The sequence below is a fragment of the Perca fluviatilis genome, chromosome 4, assembly GCF_010015445.1.
Source record: "Perca fluviatilis chromosome 4, GENO_Pfluv_1.0, whole genome shotgun sequence".
In the NCBI taxonomy this organism is placed as follows: Eukaryota; Metazoa; Chordata; class Actinopteri; order Perciformes; family Percidae; genus Perca; species Perca fluviatilis.
The window spans coordinates 20,483,459-20,500,274 of record NC_053115.1 but is presented as its reverse complement, the minus strand read 5'-3'; the positions used below and the strand labels follow the sequence as shown (position 1 = coordinate 20,500,274).

Here is a 16,816-nt window from a genome sequence, read left to right as displayed (position 1 = left end):
GGACAATACAAACCAATAAAAACTTAAACTGTTTTTAAATGGGACTATGGGCTAAGAAAAAAATAATAATGAATGTGTTAAGTATTTCACCTCTAGAATTTATAAAAAAGCATTCATGGTGTAGAGAACTCTGGGACATATACTGCACTGAAACTTTTTTAAGCAGTGGTCTGCAACTAAAATTGTGCATTGACCTTGTGTGTAATATGTATTCTGTCTATATATATATATATATATATATATATATATATATATATATATATATATATATATTCCTAAAAAGATGCATATTTGAATTAGGGATATAATCTTTGATATGTTTTCATCAGCTTCTGTGTTCTCTATTTTATTATTGGTACCACTTAAGATAAGGCACCCTTTATGAACCTATTTGTAAGTTAGAACTAATGACTTTACTAATGGCAAAATCCTTAACTAATTAATTATTTCATTCATCTTTCTTATTAATGGCTTAATATACATATATAGGCCTATATATAAAGGATATGTGTCTGTGTGTGTATCATTTTATCTTCTACTTTTTACTTTATTCTGCTTTTTTTCTGGGTTATACAATGCTCCCTAAATAAAACTGATTTGATTAATTGATTGATTGATAGGCAAGCTCGTATGTGGGTGCACCATAAACTGTATAGGGGTGCACACGTTGCTGTTTCCACTGCGGCTTGTGCATTTGACCGCGCGCTAGTTTCTGTGGCGGCAGGGGTGGTAAAAGAGAGAGAGAGAGAGAGAGAGAGAGAGAGAGAGAGAGAGAGAGAGAGAGAGAGAGAGAGAGAGAACGAGAACGAGAACCTTTATGTGCGTCGTCCATGGATGTATTAGGCGTCGTCGTATCTGAAAGTAGTTCCGGGCACTTAACCCAACGGGGGGAGAGTCCCGGATGTTGGCTCGGCCGCCGAGAGAAAGGCGAACGGGAGAAGGCGGAGAGAAGCTGAAGAGGGACGCCACGGCACCGCACGCACACCGGCGAAGCTACGGCGCTTTTTTGCACAGGACGATAACGTCAAGAGCACAGGACACTCCTGGGGAGCCCCCGCTAGCTGAATAAGAGGAGGTGGAAGGAATGGGAGGGGGCAGTTACTGTTAAACTACCGTCAGGATTACAGAGAGCCACCGTCACATCAGCTTTCACCCTGAGTAAGTGAGCTACACGGGCATGGAAGTTGAACTAAGGCCCACGAAATGGACGACTTTAACGGGGAAGTGAGCTGCACTGAAGTTCTGGGGATTGAGCCCGGTGAACAGGCCTTGGCACACCGCTTTCCACTCGCTGTGGCGGGGCGTGCGGGGGACACGTTTTTCTCAGAGAGCCAGTCAGTGTTTCTCTGTGGTCAGTGTTTATACATCCCGGCCGTGTTGCTGTAACTCTCCAAGTTGACAGCTCTTGCGTTAGCCTGCTAGCACCGCCGTGCAACCGGTGACAACTGACAGGGCAACTTTGACAGCTAGCTAGCCAGTTTTGGTAGCCAGCTAACTTTAGCTGAGCGTTGTCGGCGCTCTGTCTTGGGCCAGGACTAGCTCTGTGTGTGTGTGTGTGTGTGTGTGTGTGTGTGTGTGTGTGTGTGTGTGTGTGTGTGTGTGTGTGTGTGTGTCTCTCTGTGTGTGTGTGTGTGTCTCTCTCTGTGTGTGTGTGTGTGTCTCTCTCTGTGTGTGTGTGTGTGTCTGTCTCTGTGTGTGTGTGTCTGTCTGTCTCTGTGTGTGTGTGTGTCTGTCTGTGTGTGTGTGTGTGTGTGTCTGTCTGTCTGTATATGTGTTTTCCTCGCATTAGGTGGATAAAATGACCCATCCCAGCCCTCCAATAGCTATCGTGTGCGCGCGCGAAGTGTGACAGTGTCATTTTGCTTTCCTGCATGCTCTGATGGTATTTGACTCACAGCTGTTGCAGTGTGTTTTCTCGTCTGTCATTCGTCTGTTTCTCAGGCGGCTGGTAAATTCCTCTAGAAAATAATGATTCTCGTATGTAAAACTAAACGATCTTTATGAGAAGACGCAGGTTTGTCATGTGGCTGGACAATCAACAAGTGCAAAGTATGTTTCAGGGGAATTTTATGGGACTGAATTTAATCTCAGGACTGTCTTTGCCTCTGGTGGTTGTATACCCTTGTGGATTGCCCTGAGATGGCACAGACGGTGTTGCAGTTAAATATTTGGACCTTAGTGCAAGACATTTCTCAGGGCATGCTTCTCTTTGCTTTGATGTTTCAACAGAGTGTGTGTGATCGCACAGTGCAGGTAATTGATTAGTTAATGCTACGACTTTAAACTAAACAGCTGTGGCATTTGCGTGCAGCTGTATACAAAACGGTGCCCTTGCTTTATCCTAACGGCCATTATTAGAGGATGGATGACTGAAATCTTAATTTGCCCCGCTGTCAACTTGTGCAAGTTTTATCAATGAAGTCGGTTATTTAAACGATTGAGGTGCAGATTATTAGCTGTTCATCATATACCCCCATGCTTCCAAGTTTATTTATACAGCCAGCATAAAAGGTTGAATTTATGACTAAAACAAAACATTATAAATTCCCCCCGAATATCTCAACCCTGCCAGACCCTGTGCTTCAACTAACAAAATGCCCATGGCTTTAGTCAGCACCCACAATCAAAGGTCAGACCTGGTTTGCTTCTTAATCACCCATCCTTTAAATAGCAGGCCTACAGCGAGCTGTCTGGATCAAGGCTATGCATGCAGCTTTAGAAAGACAAATGGTGTTTGAGTTTTGATGTTACTCCATCCAGGTAAGCAGAGCCAGGTTAGCTTAATTTATCATATTGTCTAGAAATTACTATGAACATTTGTCACTCTATCTTATTCTGTAAATTGCCCTGCTGCTGTTATTTCTGTTTCTCTCTGAGAGGCTCCATGCACAGTTAATGTTATGTATTGCAATGTCCCTAGCTCGGTCTAACACTGAAAGACATCTTAACTCCTTCACACAAAATACTTAAATCCTTGATGCCCTTCATGGAATTCTACTTTTCTTTTAGAAAGGGTGTTGTTTTTACAAGCAATAACTTACATTAATTGAAACAAATATGTTGTGAAACAGAAGTGGAGTAATTGGCATAGACTGCGGAAGTGACATTTTGCAGTTGTTTGCTGGCTGGCTGTTAAAAAATAGACCTAGAGTGCAACCGATGCATGCTTCTTTTTTTTTTCTTTACAGATTGCGTGCCGAAATATGAATCACAGCACACATTGTAGAAATAGTTCCTTAGAGATTCACCGTAGCATCCATCAAATTCTGTTCAAATTCAGTTTATAAACAATGTGTTTTTTTTTCATGACTGGAGATGTTGTGCAGGCTCAGACTTAAAGGATCTTGTTTATGCATGTTTTTGGTGATTTATAAGCATTTTTAGTGGTTGTTATTTGCTATTTTACATCAAATCATATTGAGAAGTTAGTGACTCATGTTTCCCTCATTTAAAACAACCTCAAGGTTTTGATGAATCGATTTAACATTTGAGGAAAAAAAAAGTATAGAGGAGATTACACATCTGTTTATTCTCACACTAACTATTTAGAAGTGTGAATGGGAGGATGTGATACAGCTTCTCTTTAATGTTTTAGCCTGCAGTGTTCTATAGAGAAGTCTTTTACTTAATGGTTTAAAAACACGACACCTACTTCTCCAAGGTCTTCCTGTGTTTTGTGTGTGTGTACGGCGCCAGTAGCACATTCGTCTATCATCTCTGAAGAAAGATTACTTTGTCATCATCTGTAAAGTGTATAATTTAATAGATTCAATAGAATAGTGCGATGACATAAGGCTAAATTGGATAAGGGTCAGCAATCTGTTATAGTAGAGTGAATTAGAACAGGTTTCTACTTTTTAAATACAAGCTCCTCATTTGGAATTCAGTATGTGGACCTGTGCCTAGCCCCGTCTCACTGAGAGGCTTTTTAATTTCTCCCCTTGTTGAAGTGATTATTCAAATGGCCATCCGTGAGATGCAGTTATCAGACTCCTGGTGGTAGTTGAGCCTGTGGCAATATGAATGCCCATCACAGCCCCCCTCCCCACCACCCTATGTTGTTGGACTGCACCCAACAGGTACTCTCTGTAGCAACCCCTATTAGACAGCCACATCTTACCCCTCGGGCTGAAAAGCTATTGTGTTATGCGATTGGCAGATGGCAGTTTATTCATGAGGATGTCTGATATATATATATTTTTTTGGCATGGTGTAGTGGTGATGCTGTTGGTCAAAGGCCTCTGTATTTTTACAGATTGTCTCAATCCAAAGTGGGCTTGTTTTCCTCTCTGCTCTGAAATGTGAAGTTATTTTAGGTTGGATATTTATTTATTTTTTTACTTCATCATTGCCCATCATCTTGTCCTTCAGTGCATTTTTCACCTTGGATTGGGCAAAAACACCAGGATCTTCCTTTTCTTTTCAACAGCTGTTAACTCTGCGTGGAGGCTAGATCGTTCTCTAATGCGGCTCAGGCCAAATGACTGGACGGTTTTGTTAGAAATTTCTCCACAAACTCTGAATACATCCAGTGTGAAGTTTTGCTCTCATGGAAGCCGTGTTGGTGAGAAAGGACTGGCTCAGTCTTGATTAGAAATGCCGTGCATCACTAGAATGCAGATGAGCTATGAAGCCATTCATCTGCTGGAAATGCCTCCCTGATTCCAATTTGAATCTTGTTTGCAGTCACATTGTGTGAGCCCACTTCTCCATGTTAAAGAAGTCTCTTTTATGTGAGAGATCAGAGGGGGATAATTGCACTTAAGTGAACCTCATTTAGTGCTGGCCAGAGCAATTACTGTAACTGCAGTTCTAGGCGTTTTTTGGGGCCTGAAGCAGCTGTCATTGAGTCTCTGTAGCTGAGATATCAAATGGTGAATAGAATGACATTGGCATGGCATCATGGGAATGGCAGATCCTTGGGTGGATTTTAATCTGTTTATGCAGGTTTTTACTCTGCTCCCTTTTTTCCATCTGTAGAAAAGCGTAATTAAAAATGACAATTAGAAATGCACTATTTTAGTAATGACTGGAAATAAATTATTCTCAAGGTGCTGTAAGGTGAAAAAAGCCAGTACTCTTTCTTCAGGCAACCCTCCCCCCCCACACCCCCACCCCCGGGCTTGAGGGAGATGTTTATCATTAATGTTATTCAGGAGCCAAATTTTGAGTTTTGCTCAGCTGGATGCTTTAATCTATTTTTGCTGTAAATTAATGAATTTTTAAAGAGCCCCTCGCTGGATATGGGTGGATGAGGGAATGCAGCACTGGTTCAGTTTTCAAACAAGCCTCTACTCCACTATCACCCCCACCCCTTCACCACCCACCCTCCTCACGGGATGGAGAGAGTGAATTTACTGAGGCACAAAACTTTCATTTTTTATTCATCCAGCAATACACTGCCTAGTCTTCCCCAATATTGAGTTGAATCTGTCAGTGACTAGTCCCATATGCTCCAATTCAGGTCCTTGGTTGGAGTTGGATGTAGACATGAATCAGTGTGAGGGAAGTATGTGATGTTTAATTCAACTGGTTTGCTGTCTAATATTATCGGCACATTTGCTCAGATACATGTTTTATCTGAAAGCGTTAAGCCATTTATTTCCCCAGTCTGACTAATGATGGCCCTTTCTACTAGGGGAACTACTGTAACTACACCAGGGCTTGCCGGGTAAGTTTAGAAAGTGTAGGAGAAAAGGGTGGTGGATTGGTGGCTCTTGTAGTGCATGGTGGTTTCTCATTCCAGCCTTGTGGTAGCAAACATGCTAATAAATGTTGTGGCAAGTCTGTTATGAATGTTTGGTTAGATTTTTATCTCTGCATTAAGTTTAAGTCTAGGTACTGGATGAGGTACATGGACAGAAGTGTTTATAAAAAAAAAAATAGAATATCTTAGTGGTTTTGGTGCACTAAATGTGCAAACGAAGTCAGGGCCCACACATCCTCTCCATTGAAGGGGTGTTAATATGGTGGTTAATGACATGTAAAATAAAAGATTTTTATAGAAGTTTTGTTATTTGAGATTTTACTTTGTCTGGTGCCAATCAATAACCAAGTCCTAAACAAATAAAACTGGCTTGACTTGTCAATGCCTTGAAGGATTTGATAATTCATTATATTGTATGCCTTGTCCTTGAGTTTGGATAGGCCCTCAGTATCAGCAAATTTCTCTTAAGCTTTTTTGTTCTTTACTCAGTAGAAGCAATTGATATGCTTATATGATTCATACTCTTCAGAGGCTTTCAAGCTGTGTGCAGGAAGAGAAGCTCCCTAAGCTGACACAGCTTAAGTAATAAGACCAGGGCTTTTATCGTAGTATATGGTATCTGTTTTAATCATTACAGTGGCTCCTGTGGCAGATACAAAATTCACTTCCAGGTGAAACGGAAGAATACCTAAAGACAGTTTTAATACAGAAGAGATGGGGCCTCCTGTCAGTTTGAAACAGGGAAAATTATGTGAAATTAAAAATGGTAGCACCAACATCTTGCTAACGAACACAGCTTTGTTTGCAGATCAGCAGCCACAGGGCTGTTTTTTTTATGACAGATCATACAAATTGGGGCAACAGCTCCTGTACTAAATCCCATTGAGAAATGACAATTTAATAACATTATATTACCAAATGTTACATTAAGCCTCCTTCTGTGACCTGCTTGCATTTTATGGCAATTTAGAAGTTATACCATGACAAGTGTTGCATCTGCCATAAACCAGACTTGATTGATAATATGATAATCTCACTGCTCTGTGAGGCGGTGGTTGGTGGTAAGTGGCCTGCGTATATGTGTGTAGATCAACACTGGAAATTGTGTACAGAACTTCAGATATAGAAGAGATAGGAGGGTTGTCTTGTCAGCCACAAATTTACAGCCATGGAGTTCTCCTTTTAATTTACCTGCTAAAGATGGTCAGTGATGTTTGGTGAGACAATCTCTTCTGTAATAGGTACTTGCTTGTTTACTGCTTAACTGCAATTTGCACTGCACACTTCCTCTATGTATACCAGTAGTTATGTCTGACTTATAGGTTCACTGTGCAGCAGTGCAGTAACGGTAAAGAACTTCTCAAATGTTTGAATGTCAATCTGCAGAGGTTAAGTCAGAGAGGGTCAGGTTTAATTAAGTCCAAAGACCTAAGCCTGCTTAGTAGGGTTAAATAGTGGAGCCTGGAGGACGTGGTTTACTCCCACATCTCTCAAGTTCATCCTCTGCTCACAGTGAAGTTGTGGGATACGGATCATTTATCATGAAATTACAAGACAGGGTGCGTTTCAACAGCTATGTGTCAGTTGATCAGACCTGAAGGCTGTGTAGCTTCTCAATTTCTATTGTGATTTCGGACAATGTGTGGGCCGGTCTAGAAATAGCTTCATGTAGAAGTTGGAGACCGTGTGTGATGTGGTGTATGAGACTCATGATCTGTAGGGGCAAGTGCCAAATTTTGCAGATGTGGTGTTGGTTAGGAAGAAGCTGTGGTGGATCCGTTTGACCCGATGATACAACACTTTCTCTTCATACGTCTTTTTTTTTTATGTCTCATTGTCCTCTGCATGCTCAGCAGATTTGTACGTCAAAACCTCTCTGTTGTCGTCATTTGTCGCTTTTTGGATGAAACTTGATGGATTATCCTTAGATGTAGTACTTGGAGTCTCCATCTGTGATTCAGAAAACCCCCAAAAGAAGCCAAGGATTCTCTCGGTGGAGTTGGAGGAAATGTTGATCTGTATGTGGACCAGGAAACCCACACAAATGATGACTCGCTCTTGCCCCATCATTCACACCCCAACCCTCTTTCTTTCTCTTACACGTAGTCAGCCTCTTGATTATTGTTTCATTTTGTGTCCTCACTTCTTTTTATTTATCTCTCTCTCTCTCTGCCATACTCTCCTGTGCTCTTCACTTAGCAAACAACACGTCCGTAGAGAATTCAGAAGAATGCATCTTGTTACTCAGATGAGTCATACTTCCTCTGGCCTGCGTGCCTTTCCCTCAGGGTGGATGAATGAAGAGGGCGGAGAGGTTAGCTGAGGAGGCTCAGTGGCTGAGGCGACGTGGTTTGTGCCAGTTGCCCAATGTAATTAAGAAAGTATCAGTGTGTTGGTCACATGGCCTGAGTCGTGCACATCAGTGCCGACTCAAAATGTGGTCGTCCCTAGGTGGCTGTGTGACTGACGGCTTTGACCAGGCTGAGTCACCACCTTCAAAAAGTAGCTGTTTGGAAATCTCATGCCCAGCTCTGACCCCACAAGTTGGCCAGTCTGCCAAGGTGCTGTGGCCCTGGGAGCAAAGCCTGGGGCCTCGGCTCTGGAGAGAAAGGAGACTGCACCTGAAATCTGAGAAGTCTGCTTTACTAAAGGGAATTTATATGGTGAGATGTAAAGACTGTGGAGGAGTTTGCATGCAGTTACTAAGCTTAAATGTTCCTCAGGAGGCCTGAATACAATATAAACGTGTGTGGGTAAATTTCAGGTGCAGTTTGTGTGTAACATTCCAGTTTTCTTGGTTTAATTTCCCTAAACTTCTGCATCCAATTTTACTTGATATTACATTGTACCACAAAATGCACAGAGTTGTAAGCAAACTTGAATATTCTTTTTATAATACTAATGAAATGGTATCAGTATACTATTAGGCCCCTTTCAGCCGTAGCTCTGTCTCTCCCATACCTGCTCTGCTTGGTCCCCTGCCAAAATCTATGACTCACAGGAGACTGAGTGACCTACTTTTTAGTCTTCGAGGAGTGCCAGAAGATCTTTTTAATTTGCAAGACAATACAGTGGGTAAATATAAGTCAATTAAAATGCACTTAATGCACCCATTTTTGGATTTAAGCACCTAAAGGCTGTGTCAGCATGGCAGCGACCTCGGAGGAATCCCTTCATTATCACAAGGAAAGAAGATATGTAGTAAACAGTTGATATCTCATTAGAAGCAAACTGAGTTTAAGGCCACACTGGCTCTCATCAAGCTAATTTAAATATATAACTCATTTAAGTGTGCTCATAAGCCAGCTATATATATATATATATATATATATATATATATATGTATGTATATATATATACATATATACATACACACACACACATTCCCAGTTTATCCAGGTTGTCAGAGATTATGGTTTCTACATGTAGACAAAGCATTTATCTACATGAATCAGTGAAAGTCGCCTCAAGGCCTAGTCAGTTTGTTTTAGTAATGATGGAGTTTTGGCTGTACTGGCAAGGTAAAGTTTGAACAGTTGCTCTTAAATATTATATGGATTAGGAGGGAGATACAAATGTTTGGGTACAGAAGCAGTCTCTTAAATGCCTGGCTTATAGTTTGCCTACCTCCTGAAAGAAAACAAGGATGGGATCAAAGGCCATAGGATCACTCCGATGGTTTGATGGTTTGAGCTGGTTTTTGATTGGAAAAAGATGCCGCTTTGCAGCAGATGGAATTTCCACTTTTATCGCTAATTGCTGTTTTTTGGTCGTGTTGTCTCTCATTGAAGCAGAAACAAGCTGTGCAGCTGAATGCGGTGTCTTGGCTGCTCTTTTCCCTTCTACAAGGCTTGGCTGCTTTGATATGTCATTTTTGTTTTAGTCTGCCGCCTTCGTCTTGACACGATTGGCCCCGCTCGCTCCGACCTCCTGGAAACCCCCCGGCATGCCCGCCCCAGGGTGTGTGTTCAGTCATTTATTCGGCTTCCTCTAAGACTGCCATGCCTTCACTTCCTTCTATTTTCCCTCCTCCTATTAAGATGCAGAAGGCAGAGCAGTGTTTGGTATGAAAGGCGTAGTACTGGGGGGGGGGGGTTATTGGTGTGTACACTGGGGGGTTAGGGAGGGACTGTGAGCATGGGGACTTTAATGACTTAATGTGCACTGTACAGCCTGGCAACACTCCAGCTATGTTCTGCAGGCAGCTCACAGTGCTCGGATTTCTGTGTTTTTGTGTGAGTCCAGTCAAGGAAAGTCAAAATGATGCTCTGACAAAAGTGGCTATAATTGGAGAGGAACAAATTATCAAGTCTTTGGTTAATGCCGACTGCTGCTTAGGTTTATGCCTGATGATCCCTATTGAAATGACTTCCTTTTTGAAACCTCTTTTTTTATCTCGTCTATTCTCCAATGCATTTTGTCATGTTTTTGCTACTTTTTAAGAGGTCCCATACAGTGGTGAACTACTTTCAGTGCGTGTGTGTAGATATCTATCTATCTATCTATCTATACATCTATACATCTATCTATCTATCCATCTATCTATACATCTATCTATCCATCTATACATCTATACATATACATATATGGCATGCAGTGGTTTTTGACCTGTAAATAATCCTTTAGCAGCAACCCATTGCTATGATACAACAAAACAGCGTTGCCTAAATCAGCGAGCCAGCGGCTTGGTTTCACTCCACGCCGAGACAGCAGCGTCCGTTCAGATGGCTGAACAGACTGTCCATCTCCGGGGTGTCGCTATCGACGCTGTGTCTCGGCACAGAAGTGGAGGGACCGAGCAGCTTGTTGCGGTTGCTGGTTAACGTTAGCTTGCTAATTCCACCCAATGTGTCTTTATGCGACACTGGTTAACGTTACAGATAATGAGCTGAACAAAGTTGTCACTCATATTGCGAGATCACTGTGTTTTCCTACGCTGTGCCTAGAGTGTGTGGATGAAACAGTAAGTTGTTAAATTGGACTAATTTAGTGGCTGGCCGGTCGGCTAGTTAGTTAGCTTGCTCGCTCGCTAGAGGGCTGGCGGCTCGCGTGTATGTGATTTCCCTTTTTGTGTTTCGTCAAACCATTATACCATTATATTTCTCAGTCCAATAGCATTGATGAATTTTAAAGCAATTTTTTTTTTGTTTTAAGTAGGGGTCACACACATGGTGATATTAAGTGTTCCATTGTATTTACCAAACAAAACAATATTTTATTATGACTTTATACATCTTGATCTAATTTAGTTGCAAATGGCAGTGGCATACCTTTGTACTAGACTAGAAAACATGGCATTGGATACACTATCTAGTGTGGCCTAATACAACAGTCCTGCAGTAAATTCTACCTCCCAAGGGTTGTTGATGTTCAGTTTTTGTTGAAACGGTTTGAGACGTGTTGATCAATTTTATGATCCTTTTGAAGGACTAGTGCAGTGCCTGTTTAAAACGTGCTTGTTTGGAATGGGCTGATTGATTGGCCGCCTGTATTGCTGCTTGCAGCTTTCGAGAACCATTGTACTCCGAAATAAGTTATAGAAGGCCCCCAAAGCAATACTTGCACTCTGTGTTCTCAGGCGGTTTTATATATAAAGTAAGTAAAGCATAAGTAAAGCGCCCCGTGAATGTTTTGTTTTGTTTTTTTGTTTATAAAACTCAACCTGTAACTAGGGATACAGCAGTTAACCGATTTCACTATTAACCACGCTTTAAAACGTCACGGTTAATTAATCGTAGTGTTAACTGACTGCACGCTCGCGTTTGCGCTCACGCGGGTTACAATTAAACAGCAATTTAATTGTTTGTTAACATTAAGTGTTTGTTAGCTTGTTAACATTACCAGCTAGCTAACGTTAGCCTTTTTAATGTTAACGGTAATGTTACAGTTAACAGCTAACGAGTCAAAAGCCGACGTTTGCGTTTACAGTGAGCGAGCTGACGATAACATTACGTTTGTTCAAGGCAAAACTCAACAGCTCAATCCTATCACTGACGTTACCACTTAACGTTACTTACTTACTCCTTTTCTTCCCCTGTGAGACATAAGGCTGCAGATCTCTCCATCACATTTATTCCTTGGCAACATGCTGCGCATCTCCCTGTGACAGGTGCATCTTCTTGTCTAGCAGCTCCTTCAACTGTTGACACCAGCTAGCAGGATCCAAAAAGGGCCAACTTCTTCGAAGGACAGCACTGTCTTTGTTTGTGGTGTGAGTGATTCACCTCTAGTCTCTTATCTTTTCAAATGAATTTAAATAAAAAGGTTGGTGATTGATCATATAATCATTTTCATAACATTCCAAACTGTTACGGTGTTATTTCTGTTTCAAAAGGCAGCAATAAATAACACATTCAAATCTAAAGTGTTCATGTCATTTCATACATTAGCAGTGAAATTAGTTAATGCATAATAATCGTGAAACCGTGATTATTTTTCAGACTATAATCATACCATCAAAATGTATAATCGTTGCATCCCTACCTGTACCACATGTTGCGGGTTCAATCAGTCGCGGTTCGGCTGCGTCCTATGTAGAGATTCAACGTGTCCGCTTTATTCGTGTAGCGGTCACACATCGTGGTAGTTTTAAGCGATGTGGCCCGGGCAGTAGAAGCAGAGAACCCGGCTGAGCTGCGCACAGAACGGCCGGAGAAATGTGCAAAACAAAACAACGTGCTGGAGAGTCCCAACCTGTAAACACATGTTGCAGCATGGCTCAATCAGTCACGGCTCGGCTGCGACTCATCTAGAGATTCAGCGTGTCCCCTATTTCATCATTTGCATGTAGGGTCGACAGCAATGAGTTTTTGCCAGATGATCAGTTTTTGGCAAGACACTAGTGTTAATTTTGTCACCTATTTTTAATTTAGGCCCCGTTTACACAAAGGGAAGACGCAGATATTTTCCTGCGGTTTGGCCTCTCATTTACACGAAAACCCTGTTTTTATCACAGAAAACGCTTATTTCTAAAAACTCCGGCCAAAGTGGAGATTTTTCAAATCTTCGTTTGCATGTAAACTGAGACAAACGGAGGTTTAGGCAGCCGAGAGAGAGAAAGAGGACGTGATTGGTTGCTGCTGTTGCTATTGTTGGGATTCTGATTGGCTAACGTGGGCTTGAGCTTCTCGTTACAATGCCACCTACAGGTTTGGCATGCTCTTGACTGCATTGACGGCATATACTACATGGGTACATATAAACGAACACTTTTCTGAAAACGGAGAGGTTGAAATGTCCGTTTATGAAAATAGCCGGCCACGTGTAAACGTAGCATTAGTCTTGTGCCAAATATCCTAGTCATTCACATATCTTTTTTTGTTAGTCTAAGTTTTAGTCGACTAAAAGTCTCGTCATTTTAGTCTAGTTTTAGTCAAAAAAGAACTCAATATATCTTAGTCGAGTTTTAGTCAAAACATTTTGGTCTTTTTTTTAAATAACAATTATTTCTGAGATTATTTCTGATAACCATTTCAGTCAAATAGTTATATAAAAATAAATTATATAAAGTTATATAAATATCGAGCCTCTTCCTTATTTCACCAGTAAATTCCTGTTTAGTGACAAAACAACCACTGAATAGAAAAAGGGTATTTTACAATAACATTGAACACAGCACGGGGCTGGCGAGGCGAGTTTGAAGTGAACGCAACATCTGTGTCGTACGTCTCCTGTTGGAATCCTCTCCAGTTAAATACAGACAAACTTTTACACCGTTTAGCTGTCAGCATTTTAACCGTGTTTAATCCAGCTGCTAGCTAATGGTAAGCTAACGTTACCTGCTGCCAAGTATAGTATTAACTAGCGTCCCGTGCAGCAATGTTTCGGTTGCCTCTAATGTCCGCTTAGGATGCATCAGCGAGAAGCGCAGGCATTTAAGTGGCACCAAAATCCGCCTTGCTATTCGGTCCGGTACATAATGGTTGTTAAGGCACCGGTCGGTGCCGTATTAGCACTGGGTCTCGGTACCCAACCCCAGTAACAGCTGAATATTCTATCTCATGATGGAAAAGTAGAGACGATTGTAGACGAAAATGAAGAGAGATTTTATCTTAGTTTTTATTTTATGCAAAACATTTTAGTCTTGTCTTTTTTTGTCAACAATAATGCATGTTAATTTAGTCTTAGTCAGCGTTTTTGGACATTGACGCAGCCTCGTCATTGTGTCGTCTTAGTCATGGAAAAAAAGGTTGTTGCCAAACATATTTAGTCTCGTCTGATGAAATTAACACTACAAGACACCTGTAGACGGTGAACCGCAATCAATGAGTCTTGTAGGGATTCAGCAACTCCCCGCCCCCACTGCTGTAATGTGCATGTGTGGGGACACACGCACAGAGAGATCCCGATTTATAGATGGATGTAGTCTGTGGTGCTGTTGAACTGTATTGCATCATACAGAGAAGTGTATAAGTGAAAATGTTTTGTGGCACTCAGCCTGTTGTTGTCATATCAACCTAAAGTAGATTGAAGAAGTACTTTGATGTTTCTTACCTTTTCCCTGATCTATTGACTCGACAAATTGACTTAAAATACACAAACACCAAAGTTTTTTTTTTTTTCAGAGTTCAAGGGGTTAATCTCCATAATAATTTACTGCATCTGACTAGTAAAGAACATCTAGAAAATGGATCAAGGATTCAACAATATTTGAAAATACAGTCCCATAGTCACATAGCAGGTTTATCTTGTGGCATTCAATAGAATGAATGGTCTAGGTAAATATGGATAGGTTAATAAAATAAATAAATAAATAAATATATATATATATATATATATATATATATTTTTTTTTAAATCTCTAACAATTCAGAAATAAAGAAAAGGTATTACAGGTAAAGTTTTATTTGAGTTTGGTTGTAGGCTTTGTGCTGTTGTGGTAGCAGTAGGTTTCTTGTGACGTCAACACAGCCCCAACCACCACCGTCACCACCTTTACATAGGGACAGTACAACCCCTGGAAAAAAACTTTCATGGTAAACCCCAAATTGTCATTTCTGAATGGCACTGAAGACATTTTGAAGTCATTTCTTTTCTGCACCACAGATTGTGGTTTTACAGTCATCTCACCCTGCAGTCAGCAAGTTTGTTAATTTGTATTTAGATTTGTGTTGGGGCCTTAAATCTACAATGCTGTGCCTTATTTTGCAATAGTCAGTTGTAACTTATTCATTATGTCTTATATGTTCAAATACAGTACGCTAGTAGGAATGAAGTCTATTTCTATAATCTATAACTCTGTTCTCATCCTAATAATGCAACATTTTGAGAATATGGATCTGAAAGTCTTGAATCAAAAATAATCCAAGTTCTCATTTTTAATTTCTCTTTTATTTTATTTATCTGCTGAGTATGAGTCAGAGTGGACTGAGTAGGATTTTCCTTGTCGATATGATGCAATAAATGCATTTTCTGTTCCATAGTTTGCAGGTCATTGAGGCTTAGTGCTATATTACCAAAGTGACTTCTGTGGTCAGTGGGGAACAATACAGGTCAGGTCAGGAGCTCGTACGTATAGGTCTCTCTGCCCTCCTCTTTCACAGTGACTCATGGCACATGATGCACCACTTTTACCAAGGGAGTCATCCTGAACAAAAACTCCTCATTTGAAAACGAAACATTTTCCCTTTTTTGTGGTTTTGCTCTTCTTCTTTTTTTATTTTTTTATTTTTGTAAACTGTGTGACATTTAGTCATTGCTGGCATACTATTTGTGCTCATGGTTAATGGTACAGTTGTGATGACATGGTCATATCAGAATGTGTTAGTGGGCACTCACACAGCCTGCGTCGCCCATCAGACGGTGCGGCAAAAACGCAGGTCTTCCCATTAATTTTGAATGGCGTTAGTGCGTTAGGTTTGCCTCATGGGGAACTCCCAAAAAAAGGAGCGGGAAGTTGAAACCGACTCAACTTTTGGAAGAAAGCGCAACCCCACGTCACGCTGTGGTGGCCAATCATGTAACAGGCAATCAGACTTGTCAGTGTGTTTTGAGGCGGTGTGAGAGTCCCGTACAGGAAACATCACTGCCTCTATCGCTGCCTGTTCTCTGTACATCCATGTTGCTGCCACAAGAATGTTTTTAAAATACAAGCACCGAACTGCCCAGGAGTTTGTAACCGCTGAATGTTGACTGCTACAACAAAGCACAGTTGATTTGTCTCGCTCGTCTCTATTCTTTCTTTCTTTCCCCTTAAAATCAAGCTGCCTTCAAGTGCGGTTTGAAATGAGACGTCCCACAAATGGGCCGTTTCATTGACACCCCCCGCTGCACAAATGTGGAAAAGGCGCAGGTCTTTACGTTCATTTTCTCATTCGGCAGAGAGGGACGTTTTGAATTATCACCCATCCATAGCTGTCTCAGTATTGACTGAATAAAATCAAAAGGACCGTTCGAGAAACCATGACATGTACATAACAAAAAGAAGGCCATCGGTCTTAGCTGTGTGAGACCTCAGTGGGAATGGGGGCTGACGGCACAGTAACATAACTCGAGTCTCATCCTTCTCAGCTAAGCAGACTTGATTGGTAATGCGCAGGGAGGGGAGCAATGTGCTGGAAGGTAGACTTCTGTTTTTCAATTTATTTCCTGAATATAGATATATTTAAACTGAATACTGTGCAGTATGAATTCTTTCTGGGGTAGTATCTTTGTGTTTGTTTGTGTATACTTTGTGTGTGTATGTGTATGGCCTGTTTAGGAAGCCTGCATTTGTTTGCTGGCTGTGTCTGGGGCCCAAGGTGGAGCTCTTTCTGTCAGATGAGTGAAGCTCTGCAGAGGCAGCCACTGGGAGTTCTGTTTCATCTCCTCTCATACTGCTCTAAAGCAGACATGCAAATCTGCTGTAATGAGCGCAGCCTGTGTGGTGGTATGGGGGGGGGGGCATGCGAGGAGAGGGGGATGAACTCAGGAATTTAAAGTGGAGAAAGGAAAGGTGGGGTGGAAAAGGTGAGACACAGACAGCCGAACCAGATAGCAGAGCATAGAAATGTAAGGGGTTTAGGAGAGGGTTATGTCAGGAGCGTTGGAAGTGACAGGAAGTCTTCCCTCTCAAATCAAACATTCATTAGCCTGCTGCGCCTGCTCTCTTTCCTTCGCTGTTGAAACATC

General features: G+C 41.4%; 1 protein-coding gene across 3 annotated transcripts in view; it reads left to right on the top strand.

Annotated features, from left to right (window-relative positions):
• Positions 1–835: 835 nt before the first annotated feature.
• foxj3 (forkhead box J3) overlaps positions 836–16,816 on the top strand; it is a 75,857-nt gene continuing 59,876 nt past the window's right edge. The window contains exon 1 of one of the 3 annotated variants that reach the window (XM_039797720.1): positions 836–1,158. The gene's annotated coding sequence lies outside the window, so the exon portion shown is untranslated. The remainder of the gene's footprint in view (positions 1,159–16,816) is intronic. The other 2 variants (XM_039797718.1, XM_039797719.1) reach the window with 2 other exon arrangements.